General features: G+C 42.2%; 1 protein-coding gene across 5 annotated transcripts in view; it reads left to right on the plus strand.

Annotated features, from left to right (window-relative positions):
• The window catches only part of INSC (INSC spindle orientation adaptor protein), a 136820-nt gene that overhangs the window by 41196 nt on the left and 71573 nt on the right, over window positions 1-24051 (plus strand). The gene's annotated exons all lie outside the window — the stretch shown is intronic.

The raw sequence follows: 24051 nt of genomic DNA on the forward strand, positions 1-24051 counted from the left end.
CAAACCCCTACAACAAAGTTGGCTTACGGTTTCAAGTACTTGTTATGGGCTGGGTACTCCACACAGCTATTCATTTAGTCTTCACTATGACCCATGTGTATAATTATTATTATCTATATTTTGCAAACAGGAGGTCATAGGTTGAGTTATATGGGAACAGCCTTTTAGGTGGGGTTTAGAGTTCAGAGTGGTTTTTAGTGACCATCTTTGGGATCAATGCCTGCGGAAGGGGGAGGAAGGAAGCAGGACTGGGTGGAAGGTGAAGTTGAGCTTCAAAACCTGGCTCAGTGATGTCAACTGATCTTGCAGGAAGCTTTGGAATCAGTGCTGTTGTCCATTGGCCAAAATGTCCAGGGCCTTCGTGTCCCACCTTGATCTGTCGTTGGAGTGTGTTAGAAAATATTTTAAACTGGGAAGCCATTAGGCTGGGGCTGCTCCAACACTTTAGGTTTCTACATAGCAAACTGAAGCCCAATGTCAACAGTAAAATGAAACTAGAAATTTTACTGTTCAGAAATCAACTAACCTTTAATTAGGATCTTTCCCCTTTAATCATTACATGCATTTTCTTTGTCTTCCTTCTGTGTTCAGCCCATAAAAGCTTGCCGTCCATGTTGCTTCAGAGGAGCTCTCCAGCCTCTTCTGGCTCTGAGTGCTGCCTGATTCATGAATTGTTTTTTGCTCAAATAAACTTTGTTAAATTTATTTTTTCTAAACTAGGAAGGATGTGATCTTAGGTGAGATGGCTCTGAGAACATCTGGAGGGCCTGAAAGCTGAAGGCTGTTGGCTAATGATACTCCCAGCAGCTGGGACAATAAATCCTGCCCAAAAGAGGAATCTCGGTAGCACATCACAATGTCTATCTCATAAGAGAACTGAGCCTTGAGGAGGTGAAGTTACTTGCTCAAGAACAGAGCTGACAGGTAGAGAGCTAGGATACATGTTTCTACATGGTGCTTAAACCTGAATGCTGGGTAGTACTCTAACCAATATCTGTCTTTTCCACAAACAAATCATTTACTCATTTATGCAGGTAGTTGTTTATTAATTAGCTTTCAACAAAGTTCTTCTGTGAATATTTATGGAGTGTGGGTCATCTGCCTTGTATGGTGCCGTGTGCTTGAGGACATGTTGGTGACCTAGTTGGTGACCTAGTTTCCTGCCCTCATGGAACTCAGTCATTATTCACTAACTTCTCTTTTGGCCTGATCAGGCCTGGATTTGTAGCAAGTATACAGTTTGGGGCTTTCATCTGTGACTTCTCCCTGGGAGTGAAACACTTTTTCACATGGTTTCCATTCAGCTTGGCATATGAGATGAGCCTGGACTGGATGCAGCTGCAGCTTGTGGCAGGCAACCTCCTGGTTGCCCATGGCTAGCTGGGGAGATAACTAGCTTCCCTGAGCCAGTGGGGGCCATTGCAGGCCAGCTTGTCTCCATGTAGATGATGGCTTGCATATGTGCACCTCTGTTCTGTGGCCAGTTTTCTGCTGCTGGGACATTTTCTATGCTTGTGGTGAGATGTGCAGACTGTAATTGTGAATGGGATAATTGGATATTTTTCTGTTGTTTAAGCTGAAAAGAAGGCCAATCAAAGCTAGACTTGAATTCCATCCTTTCTCCCATTTCCAAAGAGAAATCCACAGAAACATAGGGTGTGACCCTGAGACAGCAGAGGGACAATGATTCAATAGTTATTTTTAAGAAGAGAGGCTGGATTTATACTTTTGTACAGTGCTGGGAACCGAGATCATAGAGGCATTGGATATTGTTGCTAGAGTTTCCCCAGAGTTCATCTATGCCATCCCTTCATTATAAGATGGGGAAACTGAGGCCCGGAGAGGGGAATGTAACTGTCACAATACTCTTCAGGCTGCTTTCCCACCTTTTGGAGTCCTGCCTCTCCTGGGTTGTGTTTCTTAAATTAATGCTCTCACTCAGCCTTCAGTAAATCTTAGAAGCTCTGTGTCCCCACTTCAGTGGAGTTCTCACGTAGCAATTATTTGTAATAGAAAAATCAATTTTATTCATTCATTTGAATGAGATTTACTTTGGACCAAGAACTTACTTTGAGCCAAGCCTTGGGTAGGCCAATAACAATTTATGTATATGTCATCTTTTCTGCTCAAGGATAAATGTCCTAAGGGCCTAAGGGCTAAATTCATATTTGGTTCATATTTACGCTCCTGACTGTGATAAAATGCACACAGTAGGATCTCAATAAGGGATTGTTGAGTAAATAAATGTTTAATAGCTGTTTGATAAATGAATGATGAACTCTTGGCTAGGGAGTCTCAGGTGATGGTGAGAAATTAAATTAAATAGCTTGGATTGTGTTTTATTCTTTAATACACTCTTCTGTATCCAGCAAGCTATTCTCATTTTTTTAGTATAAAATTGCTGTTTGGAGGGAAAGGGTAAGCCAGAGATTTATCCTGATTAATTTAAATACTGCCTTTGAGTGGGAGCCAAAGATTTAATTGGCTGAAGGAGTCAGAGAGTTGAAGAGGCTTTGTTTCCTTCTAATGAAGAATAATTAAGAAGTATTTTTAGTCTTTACATTTAAGTTCACTGGAAAAAAGTTTGCAATCTCATCATCAAATCCCCTGCAGGAGAGCACAGTGCAGTGGGGAGCATGGATTAGGAGCCAGGGGCCAGACTTCCACTGATATTCTGTGTGTTCTTGGACAATTTTTCTCTCTCTCTGAGTCTTAGTTTCTTCATCTGAGGATGAGGAGGTAGACAAAAGTATCCCCAGGGACCCTTCCAGCTTTAACATTCTAAGTCTGTGAGTGAGTTTTGAATGCTTTTGTCCCTCTTTTTGGACAAAAATAACCCATGTTAGTGCCACAGGGATAGGAAAGCAAATCCATTGACTAAAACAAGTTCTTCCCATTCTTTCCTGTGAAATGTGCAAAGGGGTCTTGTGTTTGCCTTGTGGCTGGGATGGACATTTCAAGGCATAGTAGTTTGGGAGTCCTCTAAGGATCTAAAATGTGCCCTGTTCAGGTTTTATAGAAGCCCCTTGGTATAGCCAGGAGAAGTATTCTATGGTGGGGTTGTGGGGTGACCTAGGGTGCCCTGCCTTGATGGAATATAATACAGATAAACACATGGATCCTAGCATTCTAACATTCTGCAAAATTTGAGCCAGTCATTTTCAACTTTACCTCCACCCCTCTGGCTACACTTAGCAACTTGCCATTTTCCCAACACATGAGTCCGTGGTTCTACTTCCTTGCACATGGTGTTTCTTCTGTTTGAAGCTCTATCCTCTTCCAATACTAACTCTTTTCCTGAGAAACTTGAGGGCATCCTTTAAAGACTAGCCTGGAAAACCTATTGAGATATTCTGGCTTGGGTTACAAATCTCTTCTCTGTGCTCCCCTAATTCTCTATGTTAACTTCAAAATGCCATTTGCAGCACAGTGATCCATAATTGTTTGTTTACAATTATTTAGTAAATCTTTATAGAGTGCCTATGAAGTACTGGGTGCTGTTGTAGGTAGAGGGAGTATGTCACTGTGCAATAAACGATCCTGCCCTCATGGGGACCATATTCTCACATCTCTCCTCTGTAATCCTAGCACAAAGGCCCAGTGCCTGGCCCACTTGGGGTGCTTAGTACGTTTTGGAGGTCACTTCCAAGTGTTTCAGGTATAGTAAATTGTTCATTTACAGGGAACTCCCCACTTCACACAGAAGGTAGACTAAAGTAAGGCAGAGAAATCCAAATTCCAGACTTTGAAGACTTTTAAAGTTCCATTCTAAATGAAAAGAAATTAAAATGAGCCAAGAAAAGAATAGGCATAGATTTCCACAAACTATTCACCCTAGAGTTTTGGGGACACTGGACACCAGATCAGCAGGATAAGCTGGGAATAAGGAACTGGTACCAGTAGCTGGAGGCCAGGGTACAGATCTTCTGAGCTGGGAAAATTGTTCTCTTTGGCCTCTAAGGGGTCAGGCACAGTGACCTTCTCCAAGTGGTAGGCTTTGGGGAATGAAGGAGGCGGTCCATAAGGCAAGGGCAGAGGCAGGGCAAGGCCACTGAGGGAATGAGGAGACCTCTAGGCAGTCAGGGTCCCATGAGGATCTCTCCCCACTGTATCACTACTTACATGGTCTTCTGGGCTTCCCTGCAGCTGCTACAAATTCATCAGAGGTCTGTGATGTTGAGGCCAGGGTCAGAAGTTCTGTCCTGAATGTTGAAAACATGCACCCCAATTTTCCTCAGAAAGAAACCAGACAAGGGTTTGAAAAAAGACCAGACACTCCATCATCTTTATATGATCATAAACTATAAAAAGTCAATCGTATGTCACGTAAGGGCAGTCTTGCATAGCAGAAAGAGCTCCAGCTTTGGATTTGAGGGTTTCAGTATTAGCTAAATTGCTAAAAACCATCAAAGAGCATAGCATAATAATTAAGAACAAGGCTCTGGTCTCACATTGCCTGGATTTTTGTTTCCACTTATTCATTGTGTGATGTTGGCCAAGTCACCCAGCCTACCAAATCTCAGTTCTGGGAATCTCACAGGATTGTTTTGAGGGTTAATTAAGCCATTAAGATTGAATAAAGCATTTAGCACACTGTCGAGAACATAATAAGTACTCAATCAATTTTAGCTTTATTGCCACTATTAACAATGAGGTCTTAGACAAGTTATGTAATGCCTCTAGGCCTCAGTTTCTCCATCTGTAGAATGGGGATGGCAATCTCCAGTCATCAAACCACAGTGAGACCTGGAGCAGAAGGTTCTTGGTACATTGAAGATGCACTATAGGTGGTAATCCTCCCTTTTTGTTGTGTGAGTTAATTCCTTCTGACTTTGGAATACCCCTGAGCAAATATTGTAGGGAGAACACTGTTTCATACTGCAATTTCTTGGTATGAGACTTTGCTACTCCCTTCTCCCACCCCAATTCTACCCTGCATATTTCCAGCTTAGAAAAAACTTACCCGGCCTGTAGCCTGGTATGTGGAGATGATTGTAGTTGCATTTGGCTTTGTGTTTGAGTCTGTCAGACTTCAGAAAGCCCAAATTTTAGGACTCAGTCCCCTCATTCCAGATGTTCAGGACAGCCTCCATCAGAATGCAATGAACAGGGCAACTTGGGGAATAGGCAACTTCTGGGAGCTGGGTAGGACTCCTGGGAGCCACATTCACTGTCTTGGATGCCCTCCTTGCTCTCCAGGCAAGGGGACAATCTTAATAGCATCAACTTCAGATTTCAGTTCACTGTGGAGACTACGGAAATCAAACCCGAGTCCTGGCCCCCGGCCTCTCCAGCTCCTTGGCCAGGGACCTTACAAGCTCCTGACTCTGGTGGTTTTCTACCATGAAGGGAATGTGACTCATTGCCATTCCATCTGCCTTGACCTCAATTTTCAATTCCCGTCCTCTGTGTGAGTAATAGGATCAGTCATTCGTACTTGCAAAGGAGGGATTTCATGCATAGTGAGATGGCAGCTCAAAGTTTATGGCTGAGGACAGTTGACCCACTGGGAGTTGGAAGGGGCAGGGGCAGCAGGCAGCCCCCACCACACAGCCAGAACTGCTCTGTTTAATCAGATTTTTCATACTGGGGTCAAGCAGCAAATCCAGTAGGAGAGGTGGAGCCCAGAGAGTCAGCGAGCTAATGACAGAGACTCAGGCAAGCTATGCAATTATGGGATGTTCAGCACTAACACAGTCCAAACCTTAATGAGCCGCAGTCCCTAGACTCCCAAAATTGAGAAGGGCGCTTATTATGTGGCGGCACTGTGACCCTGGCTGGTATTAGATGGGCTTGTGGTGGGGCCATGTGGGATTCACCAGGTCCAATCTCCTTCCTGAGAAAGCTGGGGCCCCCTTTGATGGGCCCCTCTGCAAGGTCTGACCCCCACTTCTGCTGTGGCCTTGTGCTCTCCACTTGTCAGAGGCCACACCCTGTAATCAAACCAAATGAAAACAGTTCCTCCCTGGATGTGTTTCCTGTCTCAGCGAGGGCAGCAGCTTCAAGAGAAACCAGGGGAGTCAACTTTGATTCTCTCCTTTTCTTCACGCTCATATCCTATCCTGTCCCTCCCAGATCTTCCTATCCCATGCCATTGCCTTAGTTCAGGCTTCTGTCTTTCTTCTCTTTCTGTTTTATAACTATCATTTCCCAACAGGCTACTCTCCTGCCTAGGATTTAACCTGGCTGTGATTCATTTTTTACTGATTCTTTGCACAATTGTTGTCACTTCCCTGCTCTAAAATGCTTTTGGTGGCTCCAAGTTGCCTTTGGGATTAAATCTATATCCCTGATCATGGCATTCGAGGTCTTTGATCAACTAGTCCCTGTTTCTCTCTTCAGACCCGTTCCTAGCCCCTCCCTCAGAGGCCCCTGATGTTATAGTCTAGTGAAACTTCTTGCCGTATGACTTTCTGGCCATATGCCTCTGGGCCTTTGTACATGGTGTCTCCCCTATGTGGAAGTCTTTTTGCCTTTGTCATCCTGGCAACTCCTCTCCTCTAAGAACTAGAGCAAATGTTACTTCCTTTGTGTAAATATTCCCAGGCGAAGTCAGGCCCTCTGTCTTCTGTGATCGTAGTCTATCCTGCTCACAGCTTCTTGATGGTAGTGTGGTGTTTAGGTGATAGAAGCTGAGACTCTGAACTCTAGAGGCCTGGGTTTGAGTAATGGCTCCATTATTTACTCACCATGTGACCTCTCCAGACAAAAGTCTCCTCATCTGTAAACGGGGATAATAATAGTACTTCCCTCACATGACTGTGGGCAGGCTTAAAGGAGATAATATATAGAGAGGGCTTGGACACTGCCTGACTCCTTGCTGGAGCTCAACACTTCCACTACTCTTATAATTATAACCAGATTGAGTTGTTGGTGTTTTTTTTTTTTTGGTTTTTTTTTTTTTTGCCTGTTTGAGTCTTGGCTGAGCTCTATGAAGGCTGGGATTTTCTCCTGTTCAACTTTGTAGCCTCAGTTCCTAGAATGGGGTTTGTTCTGAGCAGGCCCTGGAGACTAGGTCTCCAGGCCTGGCCCCAGTGTGCACTGGCTGTAGGACTTGAGACAGGCAACTTCTCCTGGCCTGTTGCACCTGGGGGCCTGTTTGGAGGGCAGAGCTGCCAGTGCAGCCCCAGGTGAAGGATCTTTTGTCCCTGGGTCTGCCTACAACTGAAAATGGAGAATGCTCCTTAGGAGCCTGAGGCTTGGGAGTGGAGCCAGGGCATGATGGAGACAAGGTACCCAAGTGGTGGCTGGAGGCTGATGGAGGGTTCTGGAGCCTTGTAGATGGTGGAGAGACTGGCTCTTGGAAACCCTCTAGTGGTGATTTCTATACCGTCACCTGCATTTCACAGAATCATGCAGAGGTATCAGGATGGTAATGGGCACATTACATCTGTGATGTAATATTCTCTTTAAAGTAGGGAGAAGAACAGAATAGAAAAAACAAAGCTAAACCATTTTTAGTCTATACATCAAATCCCATGTTACTGCCGTGAAAATTCATGACAAACAATAGGAATAGCTGGATGTGTGTGTAAGAATGCATTTATAGTTTTTACCTGACAGTACTGCACATGATGTTGGAACAGATTGCAGCCTAAAGCAATTTAACATAACACTTAAGAACATACAGTCTAGACACTGATGAGCTGGGTTCAGAGCCAAACTTTTGTCACTCGTGATCTGTGTGCTCTTAGATACATTATTTGGCCTTGCTAAGCTTCAGTTTCCTCATCTGTAAAAGTAAGATCACAAGAGTACCCACCTCACAGGGTCATTGTGAGAACCAACTGAGATACTACATGTGAATCAATCCACATGATAATTGGCATAGGGCCCATCCTCAATTAGTGCTATTATAATGATTATGGATTTTATCTCCCTGACCCTCACAACCCAATGAGACAGGACAGCAGCATAGGTTATTATTATTCCTACTTGAAAAATGTTTAAGTGTAATTAAGTTCCATACATATACACCAGCTGCATCGTTGGTGTGTCAGATCCAGTGCCTTGAAGATAGTGTAGCATGTAGCATGGTGGCTTGTAGGGAGGACAAGAGAGACACAAGTTCTGCCCTGTCTCATCTAGGGGGTAAGGCAGACATTTAAAAGTTGTTAAACAATTGAGACCAGTATAGATCAGGGGAAAGACAGAGCAGAGTGCTTACAGACATGTGGGGCACATGGGGCATAAATTTGTTGAGGAGTCACAAAGGACTCCTTCAGAAGAGAGATTAAGGTCAAGACTTCAATAATGTGTAGAAGCCAGCAAGTTGAAGAGGAAGTGGGAGAGAAGGACCAGCATGTGCAAAGCCTAGGAGGCTGGAAGTCACAGTAGCAGGACTGAAATAACTCAGGGCTGGGATAATGGTTGGAAATAAGGGGGGAATGAGCAGGTCAGGAAACTGAGGCTCAGAGATGACAGGTGTCATGTGTAAGGGCACACAGCTATCAAGAGGAGGCAGTGGGAGGAGGGCACAGGTGATGGCTCCTAATCAGGTGTTCTTGTGGCTTATATCATCATAATGACTCTCATACATATACTGGCAATACAGATACACATGCATACCATTTTTAGAGGTTAAAAAATAAGTCATTCATGAGTTAATGAAAGATCGGAGAGTGTTAACAATGTCTTCTCTCAATCAGAGGGCATCTACAATGCTGGAGTTTGACAGTTAACAAGATGGGGCTCTGAGTCATCAAAGAGAAGGCAGCTGTCAGATGTACACATTGGCTCATAAGAGTGAAAACTGTTACCTGGAGCTAAATTCATGTTCCTTGGCTTTCTGAAACAGAAATAACAACAAGTTCCATTAGGGTGCTGGACAGACTGCAGAGATGGTGAGATCACAGACTTTAGAGTCAGGCATTGAACTGAAATCTGGCACTGTCATTGACTAGGTGGAAAAACCTCTTTGAGTCTCAGTTTCTCCTCCTCTGTAAGATGAGGGTAATAAATAGCATTTTACTGAATACTAGTTAGATATCCTATGTGCAAGTTCTTGATATGTGCCTGCTATGCAGAAGGTACTCAAGAGATAGTTTCTTTCATGGTGTGCTTGGAACTATGCTACATTAAAAATAATTTGTTAGAGTAGTCAAATCTCTTCTTTACCCTCAAACCTTTCTACCAATTGAGAGAGGGCCACAGCCTGGAGAAGTGGATGCGATAAAGTGTTGGCAGTGCTGTAATCCATGCCCATGTCACAAATTACTCTCAGTATTAGCTTCGAGGTGGGTTGGTGGGTCTCATTTTGCCTCCCCCAGGAACCCTGGGGTTGTACCATCGGATTTACTCTCTTACTATATTATACTGAACAGTTTAATTAACAAAAAATGATAGAGAACACATGTCAGAAGATGATATGGAACACCAAATGTTAAGTGAATAGGATGAAGAGTGAAAATGGAGATTTCTGAGTAATGTTGATCTGAAAACTTTTTCTGCTGCTACAGCTTGGAGCAAAGGACTAGTGCATGGAGGCAGGAGAGAACACAGAGAAGCTCAGAGGAAAAGGGGGCATTTCCACTACAGGTGGGCACAGGAGGCATTTTGCAGAGCCCACTGAAGAAGAAAAAAACCTTCTCAATGTTTCTGGTATTGCACAGATGGGTCAATGGCAAGTTAGAAACATGCCTGTTGCAAGCTGCTCAGCACCAAACACTGGGGCAGGATTTACACTTAAAATGTGAACTTGGAGTGGTTAGGGATGGAGAGACGAAGAATTGCCTGCCACTTACATAAAAGCCCTGATGCACGGTGAGGCCTATGCTGATGCAGCTCAGCATGGGATTCAGAAGCAGATCAGAAGCAGAGAAATGAAAACATTGAAAAATTTGAACAAGATTAGAGTAGTCACATTTCCTTTAGTCGCATTTGACTGGGGCTTCACAAGAGCCTTGGTGCAGAGGGATGGGAAGTTAATAGCCTAACCATGCTGTAAATTATTTATAGCTTGTTACATAAATAATTATGATTTAATTAGCTGTTTAGTAAGCAGTTTATAGTTCACTGCATAGTGGAGGTTAAGTCATTCTAAAGTCATCTATGTGTTGTTTTTATAAAGCCCTCACTGAGAGAGTCTTCCTGTTGGGTTATAGAGAAGTATATGGGCTAGATGGACCCAGCTGACATCTGGTGACAAGAGTTCTTGGGGGATCTGGGAAGTATTTTGTTTACTCAGAATAAAACCCAAAATGTTTACAATGGCTTCCATGGCTTTATGTGATCTGGCCTAATCCCTTCTCTGAGCTCCCCTCCTGCTAATATTTCTGTTGTTCACTCTACTCTAGCCACACTTATCTCCATACTGTGTCTCAAACAAAGCAGGCATCCTCCCTCTCAAGGCCTTTGCGCTAGGCTCTGACCACCTGCAATGCTCAGTACCCATATTTCAGCTAATTCTTTCACCTCCTTGAAGTGTTTGCTCAATCTTAGCTTCTCAAGGAGCCCTGCTCTGACCACTTATTTAAAATGAAAATTACTTCCCTGCTTTCCACTTGACAATTGTGGTACCCCTTATTCTACCACTACTTTTTAATAGAAATCATCTGCTTTTAACATACTGTATTCATTTTTATTTATTGTATTTATTATTGTTGTCTGTCTTCCTCTGCTATGATATACTCTCCACAGGGGCTGGGATGTTGGTTTGTTTTGCTTACTAATATATCCCAAGTAGCTAGAACAGTTCCTGGCACCTATTTAGCCCTAAGTAAATGTTGTTGAATGAATGAGACTTGTGAGAATATTCAGGGTGAGACTTGTGCCAGTATGTTGGCCATGCACTCTGTATGGATGCTGGGAGTGCCTGGAAGTTTTTAGAATAAAGTTCTATGAGAGGGCAGTCCAGTAGGAGGGACTGGACTTCTTGAAAAGAAGAGATGGTAGGTCTATTAGATTCACCATGTCACAAACTGAACCTATCATTGTGTCTTCCAAATTTATTTCTCCTATCCATTCAGCTGCTCAAGTAAAAAATCTGGGTCTCATCTCTTCACTCTCTCTCATTCATCATCTATAGGAATCAGTGTCCAAGTCTTACTGATTTTGTCTTCTTACCTATTCTTGAAGGATGTTTGCCCGATATCACTCTGTCATCAGAGCTGAGAGTTTCTACTCACCTTACACTTGAAAGTCATTTTGAATGAATATAAAATCATTGGCTCACACTTTATTTCCTTGAGTATTTTAAATATGTAACTCTACTTTTTTCTGGTATAAAGTATTGCTCTCAGAATCTGATGATAGTGGAATTTTCTGTCTCTTATGGGTAACATGCACTTAGTTTTAGATGCACAAACAATTTCTCCCCTTCCTGCCCCCCTGCCTTCCTTCTCATTCTTTTCTCTTGTGCAATAATCTTACTATCTTACTAGAGCATGTCTTGCATGTTTGCTTTCATGTAAGTAGTATGTTCTTTCAATGTGTAGTTTTAAGTCCCCTCCCCCACCTGAAAGTTTTCTGATTTATGGTTTTAGTATTTACCCTGTTTCTGTGCTTTGAATTCCTTCCTTAGGAACTTACATTGTGTGTTTGTTGAATCTTCTTACCTAACTTTAATATTTGTTGTTTTCTCTCAAATTCTTTTTATTTATTTATTTATTTATTTATTTATTTATTTATTTATTTATTTTTTGAGATGGAGTCTTGCTCTGTCACCCAGGCTGAAGTGAGTGCAGTGGTGTGATCTTGGCTCACTGCAACCTTTGCCTCCTAGCTTCAAGCAATTCCCCTGCCTCAGCCTCCCGAGTAGCTGGGACTACAGGTACCTGCCACCACGCTTGACTAATTTTCTGTATTTTAGTAGAGACAAGGTTTCACCATATTAGCCAAGATGGTCTCGATCTCCTGACCTCATAATTCACCTCGGCCTCCCAGAGTGCTGGGATTACAGGCGTGAGCCACAGCATCTGGCCTCCTTTAATCTCTTTCTTCATTTTTTATTTTCAAAGTTTTCTTAATTTTTGCATTTGATTTTTAAAGGCATTATCTTATGTGTTTCTTCTTGTTTAGTCTTTGTTTCTAAAATGGCTTTCCCCCTTTATTTCTAATTCCTTCCTGAGTTAGGACATTTCCTTTCTGATAATTTATGCTTCTTGTTCCTGTTTTTTATAATTTCCTTAAAATTTTAAGCTTATTTTGTTATAGTTTTATCTGTTTTAAGAGTACATTTTTTCTGGCATTTTCTCATTGTAGAGATATTATTCTGCTCTTTATTCTCTTTTTAAAATAACTGTATATGGGATGAGACTACAATAATTTTCTGTTGCTCATTTTTAAGTGAAATTAGTTTTCATGAACCTTTAGAAGAAAGCAGGGTTCAGGAAACCTATTCCAACTTTATAGAACTTCACCTTCTTTTGTTTTAGTATAGGGTCCAAAAATATGATGACCTGCTCTCTGTGTGTTCCTAGCTCTGCTTTCTTCCCTCACATTGATCTGAACATCTTGTTCCTGTGCCTCCATTGTCCCTGTCCCACTGAATTTGGATTCCACTCCCAGGAGTTTCTCCTTAATGTGGTGCTTTGTTGTAGTAGAGATTCCTGGTGGGTCAGTCTTGAGAGTTCATAAAACACCCTGTACTTAGCTATATTGGAAAGGCAAATCCCCTTCCAGTTTCAGCTACTGTTCTCAAATTCCCATACTGTGCTTTCCAGTAAATACTCGGGCTATTTTGGGTTCTCCTTTCTCGTGTTCATCAGATGCCATCTTCTTGCTTCTTTCTTCTTCTTCTCGTAAGATAATATGATATGGTTTGGCTGTGTCCCCACCCAAATCTCATCTCAAATTGTAGCTCCCATAATTCCCATGTGTTGTGGGAGGGACCAGGTGGGAGGTAATTGAATCATGGGGGTGGTTTCCCCCATACTGTTCTCATGGTAGTGAATAAGCCTCATCAGATCTGATGATTTTATAATGCCTGCCACCAGTTAAGATGTGCCTTTCGCCTTCTGCTATGATTGTGAGGGCTCCCTATCCATGTGGAACTGTGAGTCCATTAAACCTCTTTTTCTTTATAGATTACCCAGTCTCAGGTATGTCTGTATCAGCAGCATGAAAATGGCCTAATACATGATACTGAGCAGGTCTTACAGGTCTTACAGATGTTGGTGGTTTTTCCCCACTTGCTGGTATTTCGAAGTTTGTGGGGATAACTTATCACCTAGTTTCATTATAAATATTATCCATGGGGCAGAGGTTGTCATATAGTTACTCTGTTCAGTTTTCATGTGGGAGTTTGAAGAGATTGGAAAAATATGTGCCACCACTGCCATCTTTCCAGAATTTTCTTCATGTTTTTGACTTTTAAGTAAAAAAAGGTTTGATGATACAGTGGCTTTATTAGAACTTCTCTAATAGAGACTAAGACTTAAAGTATTACCCATCAGGCATTATATATATATATAAAATACATTTTATATATGTGTATATATATATATATATATATATATAAAATATATATAATCACTTCACTTAATAATCACCAAAAGCCCAGAAGTTAGTTATTATTATCTTTCACCATTTGCTAGTGAGGAAACTGAAGCACTGAGTGGTTATATAACTTGCCCAAAGTTACATAGCTAGCCAGTGGCAGAGCTGGAATTTGAATTCAGGTAACCCAGCTATAGAGTTTCTGCTCTGGTGGGAGCAGTGGTAACCAACAGGAGTCTTCATGATGCCTAGAAGACCCAGTGGCATTCCTGGTGGTGGTACCCTCGTACCTAAGAGAGGTAGCAGTAAGAGAAGAAGTGATGAATGTAACAGTCTGAGATATCCTGTGGAGTCCAGAGAGCATGACATTCACTGGAAGGAATGGCAGCCATGCTGGGTGGACATGGCAGGGCACGGCAGCTAGGGTCATGCCCAGTGGAAGGCTGCTAAGGAAGAAAGGGTGTCAGAATCATTCAGTTCCACCTTGTACTTGCTGAACCAGTCTTTTGGGGGGTGGTGGGGAACATATGTTAGATGAGCTCTGGGGACTCTTAGATGCACTTGAGCGAGCCTCATGACCCATCATGATGGGATGAGAGTGAAGTTGGGCTGTCTTTCTTATGTCTGTCTCTTCTGCTAGACTGTGTAACTTCCTGAGGGCAGGGATCACCAGAACAAGGCCTGAAACATTGTCGGTGTCAATAGTGTTGCATTGAATTAAGTTGACCAGGGATTGCCTGAGAGACACTGCTTAATGTTTTAATCCTTGTTGAACTGGTTGAGAATATTCTATGTTTGTTCCTGGTGTCATGTGGGGACAGACACTTCTCAAGGGCTTGAGAATATATACCCACCACTCACCAGAACACTGTTTGCCTTTACATTCAGGCCAGACTCTGAGAATTGGGACAATGGTTTCTAAGGGTCTAAGCTCTACCCAACCAGAGCATTGCTTAGTGGAAGACAGGAACATTTGCAAAAATGCCTTGTACAAGAAGTTTCTCTGGTTCTAATGACATCAGCTTCAAGTATTTCAAAATCTTTATTATCATACTTTTTGTGGGATCCAGTTACTTGCCCAACACTTAAACTTTTACCACAGGGCTGGGAACTCACCTATATTTCGTCTGACATCCTAGCCAAAGACAAAATCCATACCTCCTAAAATTAATTATAGAGCAGAGGATGGGGTGGGTTTGGGATGTTCGTATGTGCCAGTCCAGGAAACTCTTGCCCGTCTTGTGTAACTCCTTGCAAGTTTGGAAAATATTTTTTTCAAATAAGCTGGCTTGGCAAGGCATACAATGCATGTCTCCCAGGCAGTCTTAGGCTTATTTGATTCAATTACATATTTATTGATACCTACTGTGTGTCAGGCCTTGCGCTGAGATGAATCAAACAATGACTGCTTTTGAGGATATCTCAAAGTCTGGTGGAGGAGAGACACAGATGGGAAGATGAATAGTGTGGTCAGTAACACAGTCTCTGGAGTCAGGCTGCCTGCCTGGAATTCTGGCTCTCTTAAGTCATGTGGCCTTTCTACACCTCTGTATTTTCACCTGTAACATGGAGCAAATAAGAGAGTAAACCAAGTAAGGTTGTCGTGAGAATAAAATAATGCATGATAAGTGCACAGCTCTTGAGGCACTGTAAAGTTTCAATAAAAGTTTTTATTACTGGTGGATTTTTTTATTTTTTATTTCACTGTGACTTCAGAACTGCTTTTTGTCTAATTCTGTTTTTTTTTAGCTAAACACAAAAATATTATTGACACAGTAGTTTACTTTAAATGTGAGCAGCTTGGGTGCAAAGCATTCTGGGAGAATTCAGGCTGGGTGGGGGTTCTTGAGCAGCCAACCCATATTTTCCTTCAGCTGCTAATAGGCCAGAGCCTCTGAATGTCTTCCCTGCCCTGGACATAAGTGGCATGCACCTGCTTGATGGGCCTGGGGATTGGTCACTGAGTAGAGGCAGGGGGAGACAGGGATCCCCGCGCTTACTAATTTGTTCTGTTTTCTTCTCAGTATGTCTCGTTGCTGCTTGGGGAGAAAGAGTTGCTGCTGTTTAAACAATCTCTAGAAACAACAGTTATTTTAAACTCTTTTTTTAAGAGAAAGAGTCCCACTTTGTCACCCAGACTGTAGTGCAGTGGCACCATAATAGCTCACTGCAGCCTTGACCTCCTGGGCTCAAGTAATCCTCCTGCCTCGGCCTCTTGAGTATCCTGAGTAGCTGGGACCACAGGGAAGAGCCACCATGCTCAGCTAATTATTAATAATAATAATAATAATTATTATTATTATAGAGATGGGGGTATCGCTATGTTGCTCAGGTTGGTCTCAAACTCCTAGTTTCAAGGGATCCTCCCACCTCCACCTCCCAAAGTGTTGGGATTACAGGCATGAGACACCACACCTGGGCTAAGCTCATTCTTAAAGTAAACCAGATTCTGCTTTTCCCCACTGGCACCTTGTCTGTCCTCATTTCTAGGACTGTTACCATGAAAGGCAACTCCTACAGCCGGACAGCTCTGTGTGGCTTTGGCCCGAAAGCAGCAATTATATCTTGGCGGCTCATCATTCTTGCCCACCTTCCTCCCCAGAGCTATAGGCGGGGTCAGGGGCTCACAGTTTCCCTTCATCTTCCTTTGCCCATAGCAGCCCCAAGTTGTTGCTTGGGCAAATGGTCCTCCTCATCTGCCTATGTTAAGGCTGCCTCATCCCTCTCTCTGCTCATCTACTTTATTATTTTATTTTATTTTAAGTGCTGGGATACATATGCAGGATGTGCAGGTTTGTTGTATAGGTAAACGTGTGCCATGGTGGTTTGCTGCACCTATCAACACATTACCTATGTGTTAAGCCCCACATGCATTAGCTATTTATCTTGATGCTCTCCCTCCCCCACCCCACTGACAGGCCCTAGTGTGTATTGTTTCCCTCTCTGTGTCCATGTGTTTTCATTGTTCAGCTCCCACTTATAAGTGAGAACATGCAGTGTTTGGTTTTCTGTTCCTGTGTTAGTTTGCTGAAGATAATGGCTTCCATATCCATCCATGTCCCTGCAAAGGACATGATCTTAGCATGGTGCTCAATGCATGGGATATGCTCAATAAATTCCAGTCATTATTATATTTCTAGTTATTGTGACACATGTGAAGGTGTTTTATATAGGGAAGAGCAGCACAGAGAACTAACATTTTTGAGTGTCCCCTTTTGTGCCATGCAGAGTGCTAGGCCCTGCACATTCATCACTTAATTTAATTCTTCCATCAACTCTGTGTGGAAACCTCTATTATTATCTATTTTATGGATGAAGAAATTGAGGCTCAAATTGGTAAGAAACTTATGCAAAACACAAACTTACGTTGTTAAAAGTCAGGATACTGGTTATCCTGGTTGGGGAGTGACTAGAAGGGGCACAAGGGAGAGTTCTGGGACAATGGTAATAGTTGGGTTTCTTTATCCGGTTGCTGAATTCATGGATGCGTTGACCTTATGAAAATGTATTGAACTGTAGCTCAATATTATGATGTGTTCACTTCTATGTACATATGTTATATTTCAATAAAAATTTCAGAAAATGGTAAAAAGAAGCAGCAGCTTGCCTAAGGTCACACAGATTATGAGAAGCAGAGCTAGCTCTTCCTACCCTTATGCCAGTGTGCAGGCCTTGTTTGCTTGTATCTGGATACATCCCCCTTATGCTCAGACTTGTAGACAATAGGCTACTCAGTCCCAAGGAAGCTGTGGCTCAAGGCCTGCCTGTTAAGGTGGTTAAGGAAGGAGCAGGGTCACTATGAGCCATCATGAGGGGCCTCAGAGGGAGGGTCCCGACGTAGCTAGGCATCGAAGCCACAGGTCCACGAGGCTCACCTGGGATTAATCTATAGGACAGATGATGGGGGCCCGACTGGAAGACAAAGCTACTGGGAGTAGCCATGTTCCTTTCCCCTTAGAGAACAACTTCCACCCATAGCCTGACTGGCGACCACTTTTCCTTCCACTTCCCAGTTCTTTGAGGAAGGCTCTGTTCCTGGCTCTTTAGCCAGGTTTCACCTACCATCCTGGAGCTTGGGCTCTCAAGGTGTTCCCTGCATGAGGCTCATGATATAAAACCAGAGAGACAGCTAGTCTGGGCTCACAGTTTTTTTGTTTTTGTTTGTTTGTTGTTGTTTTTTTAGATGGAGTCTCACTCTGTCACCCAGGCTGGAGTGTAGTGGTACGATCTTTGCTCAATGCAACCTCTGCCTCCCAGGTTCAAGTGATTCTCCTGCCTCAACCTCCCAAGTAGCTGGGATTACAGGCATGTGTCACCACACCCAGCTAATTTTTTTTTTTTTGTACTTTTAGTAGAGACAGGTTTCACCATGTTGGCTAGGCTGGTCTCGAATAGTTGCAGATTTACAGAAAGTTGCAAAGGTAGTACAGAGTGTTCCCATATACTCCACATCCAGTTTCCCTGATTGCTGACGTCTTATATTACCATGGCACATTTGTTACAACTAAGGGACCGACATTGGTCCATTACTATGAACTAAACTCTAGACATTGCAGGTGTCCCTTGGCATCCATGAGAGATTGGTTCCAGGACTTCCCACAGTTATGAAAATGCGTGAATCCTCCAGTCCCTGACATAAAATTGCTTAATACTTGCATATAAGCTACATATATCCTCCTGTATACTTTAGATCATCTCTAGATTACTTATAATACCTAATACAATGTAAATGCTATATAAATAGTTGTTATACTGTGTTTTTTATGTGTGACATTTTTATTATCATATTGTTATTTTTTATTTTTTCGAATAATTTCAATCTGCAGTTGGTTGAATCCGTATATGCAAAATCTGTGGATATGGAAAGCTGACTGTATTCAGATTGCACTAGTTTTTTTTTCATGAATGTCCTTTCTCTGTTTCAAGATTCCACCCAGGATATCATATCACACTTAGTCCTCATGTCTCCTTAGTCCCCTCTGTTCTATGACAGTTTTTCAGTCTGCCTTTGTTTATGATGACCTTGACCACTTTGAGGAGTATTGGTCAGGTGTTTTGTAGAATGTCCCTCAGTTTGGGCTTGTCTGACTCTTCTCTCATCATGAGACTGAGGCTACATGTCCTGGGGGAAGAATGCTACAGGATGAAGTGCACTTCTTATCATATCCTATCAGGGGTACATGCTAGCAACATGCCTTATCCTTGGTGAGGTTAAACTTGATCACTTGGTTAAAATAGCGACGCCAGATTTCTCCACTGTAAAGTTTCTTTATTTCTCCCTTTTCTATACTCTTTTCTTTGCAAATGATTCACTACGTGTACCCACGCTCAAGCTCCTCCACTCCCAGTTTTTAATCATCAAGTTTATATGAGGTAAGTCCTGTAAACACATATACAGTCATCTATTTGTGCAAATAGGGATATACAGACACACAGACAGATACAGGCATCCAGATAATATAGACAGGCACCCAGATGGATTCATATCCACAAACACAGACACTGGTAGGCACAAACACGCAGGTCTTGAAGAAATCAATAGTTCTGTCACTCCAATTCTCCTACTAGCAGAGTGCTGAATCGATTAGGAGTTTAATTAACACAGCTTCTGAAATCTCACTTTCTTTTTAATTCTTACATAGCTTTAAAAACAAAACTAAGTATATACCTCCTGTGTGCATTGGGGTGGAGGGCTTGACAAAAATGTGAGTTGTGGATCTGAGCAGGCCTCCCAGGGCCTTGTTCTCCTTTCCTACCTCTACCATGGCTTTGGGGTTGGGTTGGTTCTTTCCCTTCCAGGCCAGAGGTAAGGGGTGTGAGTGCCTCCATTCAGAGGATGCCAGAGCTCTTCCTTGGGGAGCAGTCCCAGCACACAGGTTTCCTTTCAGCCAGGTGGTGGTCCCAGGTGCTGCGATTTGGCTGTTTTCCAGTCCTAGCCATCCCTACTTCCCCTGCCCTGCCCACCCTCCAGTATCTTCTCAGGGCTCTCAATATGAATGGCCAGCCCCTAATCTGGCACCGAAGGCTTCTCAAAGTCAGGGCCTTGGTGTACCTTTCTGGCTTTCCTTATCATGGTTCCCTCTCTTCCAGAATGTACAACTCTAGCACAGGGGACTTACTTATTGTCCCTTTGACTGCCCCACCCTGGAATATGCTCTCACTGTCTTGACAAGTCCAAACCCTACACAGGGTATGACCACCTCCTCCAGGCACCTACCCCTGATCTCCAACGGAAAGGGGGAGTTCTCTTCTTGGAATTCCCAGCAGACCCTTACTCTAAGAAGAACACCAACTCAACTATGTTTAGTTATTTGTGCGCTTGTGTCTTAGAAAATGTTCTTTTGGTTACAAGCAATAGAAATTAACTCTTGGACTTGTCTCCCCACTCCCGAAGTGATCCTGGAGGTTATCATGGAACAACTGAAGTTGCCATTGTTAACATGTCCCATGTACAATAATCCCTGTCTGTGTGACCCTTGGTTCTATGTTTCACAATTTGGGGCAAGGAATTGGATTAGTGCAGCTTAGTTCAGAAACCCACCCCTGGATCAAGCACCAATTGTTTCCAGCGGCATTTTAACACAGTCTAGACATGGCCACAGATGGCCAGGGGATTACCCCTGTGTTTGGGAGGAGGGGCCTTTAGCAAAGAAAAGGGAAAAGCTGAAGCCTGGGTAGCCATCCCAAGAGGTAGCTAATGAAACTTGTCTCTATGATTGACAGAAGAGAGAGAAAAAGATGCTGGAAAGATAATGTAACAGATGTCCACTGCAAAGTGTTTATGCAGTGAATGAGTCAGTGTGCAAGTGACTTGTTCATTTGTTGCTTCTTAAAAGCCCCTAGTTCAGTTTTCCTCCCATTTCTACATCTTTAGAACACAATAATCACAGTTTTTCCATCTTTTTTTTTGAGACGGAGTCTCGCTCTGTCGCCCAGGCTGGAGTGCAGTGGTGCAATCTCGGCTCACTGTAAGCTCCGCCTCCCGGGTTCATGCCATTCTCCTGCCTCAGCCTCTCCGAGTAGCTGGGACTACAGGTGCCTGCCACCACGCCCGGCTAATTTTTTTGTATTTTTTTTTTTTTTTTTTTTTTTTTTAGTAGAGATGGGGTTTCACCGTGCTCTCGATCTCCTGACCTCGTGATCTGCCCACCTCAGCCTCCCAAAGTGCTGGGATTACAAGCGTGAGCCACCGCACCTGGCCAGTTTTTCCACCTTTAATAACTCCTTTTCCATCGTGTCAATCTCGGGGCACTCTCTGCGTAGCCTGTGTGATGGAGGCATATGAAGTCTCTGCATAGGTACAGACCTATGACAATAAATGCCTGACACTTGGCCACTCAAAAATGGGCATACATTTTCTGAATAACTGATATATATCAGACACTGGCAATAAGCCAGGCACAAGAGACTGTTTCTCACAGGACTTGGGGAGTTCAGGCACACACACCAATTGCAGTAGAATGTTATTAGTGCCCCGCTGAAGGATGCAGGGGTCCTGAGGGGGAACTCATGAGCTATGGCTGTAGTTTTTTAGAGGAGGTAATATAAGAGTCAGGTCTTACAGGGTGAGTAGAAACTTGCCAGGTAGAGAAGAAGAAAAGAGGTTTCTAGTCTGAGGGAGAACTTCAAGGCTGCAGAGGATTGTGAAAGAGAGTGGTATGTTCGGGAAATGGGGAGGTTGAATTTATCTGAGATGTGGAGTGTGTTTGTGGCAGGGGTGCCAGGAGTTGGGGAAGATGGACAAGGGAGATGTGTGGGAAGGGAGGCTGGGGCCATATCGTGGAAGCTCTCTCATCTTAGCCTCAGGAGTTTTGACTTATCCAGGGAACGGTGGTATGGGGGGCGCAACTGAAGGATTTAAGCAGGGGAGAAACATGTTTCAATATCTATGTAGAAAGCCCTAATACATTCTTAGGGGAATGTGAAGGATTGGGGCTTTTGAAAGTCAATGTGGCAACATCTATTGAATTACAATTCAGAACATATGCATGAGGGTGTTGAATGTTGCATTGTTTATAGGGGTCAGGAGCTGAACAAAAAGTGAATGCCCAGCAATGGGAAAATGGCTTAATAAGTTGTGGAATATACACAATATGGAATAGTGTTCAAACATTGGAAAGAGTGTTTTAGGATTCTACTGGATGACTTGAAAGATTTCAAAGTTAAGTAAGAAAATCAAAATGCAGCAAGATGTATATATATTATGGTCATATTTACAAAAAAAGCAACAAGTCAGAAAACCTTATAAATATATATACTTAGATAAAAGTCTGTGTAAGAATGCATGAGTGTGGAGAAAAATATAAAATGATAATTACTAGGTTAAAGTTAGTTGGCTGAGATTGGAAGGGGTGGGCAAATATAAGGGAGTGATAATAAGATGCAGAAGATTAGAAGTTGTCTGTAATCAAACAGTACATGAGATGTGATTCTACTTAATATAAAATTAAATATGATTTCATAAGGATATATGGGCAGTAGGGTGCTGTGATTTTGGATTTAATGGGTTTCTCTTCTCTCTCTCTCTCTCTGTGTCTGTATACATATACATATATGTATGTGTTTACATACATATGCATGTATATGTATATGTTCACATACATATGTATGTATATGTATTTGTTCAAATTCTTTACAAAATGTAATAGCTATTTCCATGAAGGGAGGCAGAGACAGAGAAATCATTGGTTATTTTTTAAAAACAACTTAAGAAGCAATTTCCTAAAAGAAATAATATGTTCAATTTCATAATTAAACATAAGATGTGTGGTTAAAAATTACATTTAAAAGCCTATAGTCAAATGGTTACATATTTCAGAAAGTCTTGCTCCTTCTCATTAAATAACTGTAAACATGAAGACATGATTTTTTAACCTCGATAACTGGAGTCTGCCTTATAATTTCAACCCACTTGGTACCTTTGCTTCACCAGGCTGGCCTCATTGGTGCCCTTTATTTGCTATACTGACTCAGAATAAAAGCCAAATCTCCAACTTGTTCAACACAGCCCTATAGGATCTACTCCCCTCACCCCCACCTCATTGCTCTCAACTCATCTTCCACCCCAGCTGACTCTTCCCATGCTACTCTGGCCTCCGTGCTATTCCTCACACATCTCAGGACACTTCTGCCCCCAGAGCCTTTGCACTTGCTGATCTCTCTCCTTGGAGCAATTTGCCCTCAGATATCCACATGGCATCCTTCCTCGTGTGCTTCAAGACTTTGCTCAAGTGTCTCTTTCTCAATGAGCCTCCTCTGATCCTCTTATTTTAAATTGTGAGGTCTACTCCCCCATCCACCCCTAACACTCTCTAGTCTTCTTTTCTGTTCTCTTTTCCTTCCTAGCATTTGCTGCTTGCAACATATTACATACATTGCTCATTTATTTTGAAAATTGACTGTTCTCTCACTTGAATGTAACGTTGGCTAGAGAAGTGATTATTTGTTTGCTGCTACAGTCTAGGTCTTAGAACAATACTTGACATGTTGTAGGTACTGATATTTGTAGATGAGTGAATGAGCTGGTGGCAGGTGAAGAATGTTTGAGGCAGGTAAGATCAGTGGCAGAAAGACTAATCAGAATACTGTTACAAGCCAAAGACAAAGGAACTTGTGCTCAGCCTTAGTCATTAGCCATGCATGTCTTCTGTTGTGAAGTGATAGTGAAATTTGTTGAGTTAATGGGTGCAGGAAATCAACATGGCACATGGATACATATGTAACAAACCTGCACATTGTGCACATGTACCCTAAAACCCTAAAGTATAATAATAATAAAAAAAAAAGAAATTTGTTATTGTGTTTTTAGTTTAGTTTTGTTTTCAAGTTTTACTTTTAATTGACACCTAACAATTGTCTTTTAACTTCTCATTAGTTTATCTTGATTCTTTAGGCAGATCAAAAGCTTTTTGAGCACGGAGGCTTAACATCTTCATATCTGATTTTCCCACAGTGCCTGGCACTTATATGAAATATAAGGGACTCAACAAATGTACAATGCTTTACCAATGATCTGATATTACTGACTTTTATTTGACTCAGTGAATTTTAGAGTGCATTTTATTTGATTAAGATCTTAGGAACTAATCTATGTTCTCATGCTGTTGTACTAAATAAAGTTAATTTTGTTCCATTACAAAAGTCATATACATGCTCACTATAGAAAATTTGGAAACTAGAGAAAAGTTGAAAAAAATGAAAAAGACTTTAGTTATATTTAACCCATTAAGAGCCTTTAGCATTGTAATGTGTTTCCTTTAAATATTTTTCCTAGATGGAGCTTTCTAACATTATTGTAATAATTGTGTGTTTACATTTCCATTTTTGCATATTAGCACACACATTTTTCTTAGCTATAAACTTTTGGAAAGCATCATTTAAAATAATTGCATATACATAATCATAGCTATACCATAGCTCACTTAGCATAACCATTATTTGATATTTAGGCTATTTCCATTAACTTTTTTTAAAGAGATGGGGTCTTGCTATGTCGCCCAGGCTGGTCTTGAACACCTGGCCTCAAGCAATATTCCTGCCTCACCCTTCCATTTCCCACTTATTGGAAAGATCATTGGCTACTCTGTCAGACATAATTGCCTGTTGCTTATTAGT

This window comes from Nomascus leucogenys, chromosome 15, assembly GCF_006542625.1.
Source record: "Nomascus leucogenys isolate Asia chromosome 15, Asia_NLE_v1, whole genome shotgun sequence".
In the NCBI taxonomy this organism is placed as follows: Eukaryota; Metazoa; Chordata; class Mammalia; order Primates; family Hylobatidae; genus Nomascus; species Nomascus leucogenys.